General features: G+C 29.3%; 1 long non-coding RNA gene across 2 annotated transcripts; it reads left to right on the top strand.

Annotated features, from left to right (window-relative positions):
- The first annotated feature begins 1769 nt into the window (after positions 1-1769).
- On the top strand, positions 1770-3741 carry LOC111909258 (uncharacterized). Of its 2 annotated transcripts, none has more exons than XR_002856153.3 (3): positions 1770-2136; positions 2908-2973; positions 3243-3741. It is a non-coding gene; the product is annotated as an uncharacterized LOC111909258 (long non-coding RNA). The 2 variants fall into 2 exon arrangements; XR_002856152.3 differs by having other exon boundaries at positions 2860-2973.
- Positions 3742-4500: the final 759 nt, after the last annotated feature.

Genomic DNA, 4500 nt, shown 5'->3' with positions numbered 1-4500 from the left:
TTATAAATAATCAACGAATCTATATCAACTTTTATGTATTATTGTATAAAAAATAAAAATAAAAACATATAAATTAACGTATATATTTTATAAAAACCAACAACTTTGGTTGCAAAGTTATAAGTAAACATTATAATTAGTGATCAAAAAATTTGATACATAAATGGATGCAAATAAACTTTGATTTTTTCAATTAAATCCATTAAAAAAGTACCATAAATATTTTCTCGAGAAATTGACGATATTGTATTAAATAATGTTTTACAAAATTTGGCAAAAAAATCTAAGAATATATTATGATTTTTTTGTCATATTTATATAAACAACTTCAACGACTATTATTATAATAAATTTTTATTTATAAATTTGTCAAAAATATAATGTTTTTATCGTCAAACGTTTTTTTAAGTTTTGTAATTTTTTTTTCAAATTTTTCATCATTAATAAAGTTGGAAAAAATATAAATTTAAAAAAAAAAAAACTTGAAAAAATAAAGATATATATGTTTTTTTAGGCTTGAAGATGTCTAAAGATGTTAGAAGACTCTGGTCCACGTCTGCACCAAGAAGAGGGCGCGCAGACATTTTTAGGTCTGCAGTCTTCAAAAAAACAAACAGTTTGCGAAGGCTAATGTCTGCGCGTGGTCTGCGCGGCGCAGACAGAAGAGGTCACGCAGATTTGCGGACAAAAAACAAACACTACCTTAATATACACAAAACATTTTATATTTTGAAAAACTATTTTTATCGAAAAATTATATATATATATATATATATATATAAGAATACGTATATACATATGAATAATTATATTAATATGTGTAACATCTCAAAATCTGGATGTTTAGAAGGTGAGAAAGAAAATAAAATAAGTTGGAAATTTACAAATAGCAGTAAAGGTCAAAATGGTCAAAGAGGATAAATTTGTTATTTTACATAACCCGCAGGGGATATAATTGTAAATATGTCACCATTGCACGAGTTATATGAGTTTTATATGCTTATGGTGTGATGGATTATGTTAAAGGGCAAAAGTGAAAAAGAATATGCAATTTGTAATTCCAAGTAAAAATGATAAAATGCCAACTTTGAGACCATAAAAGTCAACCCTATAGGAAAGGCAATGAAAAAGGGTAAAAAGGTAATGTGTAGTAGACTTGAAAATGAAGCAATAGTAAAAAGAATCAACTTAAAAGGAGTTCATATGAAAAATCTACTAGGTTGCAAAGTTGGACAAAAATTAATGAAAAGCTGATTTGGGAATTTGACAGTTGCAATGTGTCAACTTTGGAGGTTAATAAGTCGATATACATAGCTAAATATAAAGAACATTATAAATAAAAGTTGTAGTCTATATAACGAAGAGTACACAAGAACAAGAATCAGACAAAATGGATATGTAATTAATGAGATGGTCTTTTGAAGTTGGTTGTTCAAACACTTGAATGCTGTAATATTCAGACTTGCCATGTTCACAACTGAATAACTCCCATTCTAGACATATTTAGATGAAGCAAATAATATGGAACTTATAGTACTCCTAACAAGTTTTCCAATAATATAATTTTTTTTTTCCAAAATCAGAGTTTGTATGGTCGAGTTTCGAGGCTGGAAAAAGAGGGAAAAATAATAAATTTTGTTGGGAAATAATTGTAAGACAAAGAAGTAAAGGTATGTTGGCCTTTTTCATACATTGCCCAAGTTTTATAAGATTTGCAGGAGTCCTTCCTGAAACGAGAATGAAAAGAAATAAGGTTGCGTTTTTTTTTTTTTGTGTCGTATGCATGCAGGGTCGGCCCAATACATGGGCAAGTTGGGCTTAAGCCCAAGGCATCAAATCAAATTATAAGGGGGCATAATTTGTTTCCGATAAATAATACTATATATATTATTGAGGCCCAAAAGTTTACTACATTTAAGGTATGGAGGCAAGAATGAAAAAGCGTGAGCGCCAAATTAAATCTTCTTGAGAACTGCAATCGACATCGAGATAGCTACCCTTGAAAATATCTACCCGGAGGCAATAGTGAAATAGCTACCCTTTGAAACGAGGAGTCGACAGTGGTCTATGGAGATCGAGGAGTCGACAGTCAATCAATCGATCATCGATTCATCAGTGTTCGACTGAACTATCTTGGTACGATTTATATTCCTAATTTCTTATTCTTAGTTTCTCATTCTCTAATCGATAGTCCTCTTAATTTGTTGCCACATTCAATTGATAGTTCATCTGCTGCTATATTGATTTTGATTGTTTCTTCATCCTATCATTCTGATTTCTGATTTCTGAGTTCATTCACCTCTCATTGTGAGTGACTGAGTTCGATTTCTTTTCAACTGATTTATGATTTCTCTACAATGAAAGAAATGACCGGTTGGCTTCTGATTTCTGATTTCTCTTCAACTGATTTAGGTTGAGTACGATTTTTCATAATTTGTTTCTTATTTCTTTCTAAAGATGTTGCCACCTATCATTAGCTGACCGCTTAATCTGATTTTTATGGTTTGTTTTAGGAGTTGTAATTCTTATTTTTACCTGTTAGAGATCGAAATCTGTTGCTTTGTATCTGATTTTGTGGTTTGCTTTACGTAAATTTTTTGACTATATGTAGTTTTCTTCAGATACAAATAACTAAAGTTCCTTTTTAAACGTGTGTTCTTTTTTCTGTTGATAAAAATAGCTAGACATGTAGATTTTCTTGTATGATTTAAGTACCAAATGATTCATTCCAAGTGTTTCATAGAATTACTATGAAAGATTGTGTGGTGGCACTTGATGAATTTTTTTTTTTTTGTGTGTGTGTGATTCTTGATTAAAGATTTTCTGTTGACATTAAGATAATCTTTATTTGTTCTAAAGGGTCTACCAGATTTGGCATTCTTTGGTGGGTAATTGTCGATTTTACAGGTGAACCAATTACATGTTAACCAAGTTCAAGAGCATCTACCCCAATTCCATTGCCATTAAAGAAGGGTATGCAAACATGACACATTTTTACAAGTGAAACAATTCAAATATTAGAACCAGTTGAAATATTATTATATTAGTTTATATTACATGTTATGAGTTTATTAATACAGTGTTTCTTGTCACTTATATTTTTATTTCCATGGCAAAATTTAATGCCTAACATGCTAACACAAGAATAAACTCGGAACATGTTTGTCATATTTATTTTGTTTATTGTTTGTGGTATTTTCATGTTTCATTTAATAATGAGAGTTTTTTAATACATGTTGAAGGATTGAAGGACAAAAGGCACAAACCATCAAGAATCCATCAGAATCACAAATAAAACAACCTTTTAGGAAGTTTTTTTAGGTTTTTTGTTGTATTAATATTTTTTTATTAATCGTAAAGTTTATTGCACTTTTGTTATTTAAGTTTTTTTATATATTTGTCTGTTCGAGTAAAAACATTGGGCATTATTTTATTATCTGGCCCAGGGCACGGAAAACCAGTTGAACGGCCCTGTATGCATGTGCATATGCATATAAGAATATGACATGTTTGAAATTAAAAAAGTGACATGCATGTGAATATGGTACAGTATGTATTTGACATTAAAAAAACCATGTGAAATATAAATGTATGCATCAATTCAGTGCACTTGTCACCTGACAAAAAGTATAGAAATTTCCAGTTCATTCAAACTTATTGTGTATTTAAATAATGTATAATTTAATATAAATGTATGTGACAGTTAAGTACAAATTGTAAATGTATAATTCCTTTATTCAATGTTTTTTTTATAAAAATATGACAGAAACCATGAAAGATATTTATTTGGATAACCAAAGATAATTTTAGCAGATGGAAATTTCGCTTTTTGTTGGGGTATATGTAAATGGATGATTTTGCCCTTATGATAATCTCTTGTCCCATATTGGTTGTTTAGTGTAATTATGATGTGGATTGTAGGTTTATGAGTATTAATGAGCCCAGTTATAGATTGGTTATTGGGAAATTCTATTAATCAGATGGTTACTATTACCCCTGATATTGAAATAATCATGCATCTTCTGTGTGAGGTGAACAGTAAATCGGAAAATATATCTGCAAGTAGTAGAAAACGAAACCGGAACATCTTACATTAAAGTTCCTAGTTTTTTATTTCTTTTTTATTTTGCATTATGTAGTATCTATCTTTATACAGTCTTATCTCTTCGATTATATAAGTATAAGTATTGTCTTTCACTATTTTGTGTTTAGCATGCAGGAGAAAACTATGTGAACCCAAGGATATATTTCTTTCATGTCCTCTTCAAGGTCTAGTCTTTTCCTAGTTTTTTTTTCTTCTTTTCATTACATTTCATTTAAATATATATTTGTTGATGAGGCTGGAGCTTTGACATTTTACATACAAACGACATGAACATTTCAGCTCTAAAGGTTATGATTATGTCTTTGTAAATAATCATCCTCAATCTCAATAATTCTTTTCTCACATGAATATAAATGTTGTAATGTTTTTTCAGGTAAACTTTTTAAAAAAAAATC

This window comes from Lactuca sativa, chromosome 5, assembly GCF_002870075.4.
Source record: "Lactuca sativa cultivar Salinas chromosome 5, Lsat_Salinas_v11, whole genome shotgun sequence".
NCBI classification, from domain to species: domain Eukaryota; kingdom Viridiplantae; phylum Streptophyta; class Magnoliopsida; order Asterales; family Asteraceae; genus Lactuca; species Lactuca sativa.
Note: the sequence above shows the minus strand (reverse complement) of the source record. Positions and strands in the feature narration are given on the sequence as shown.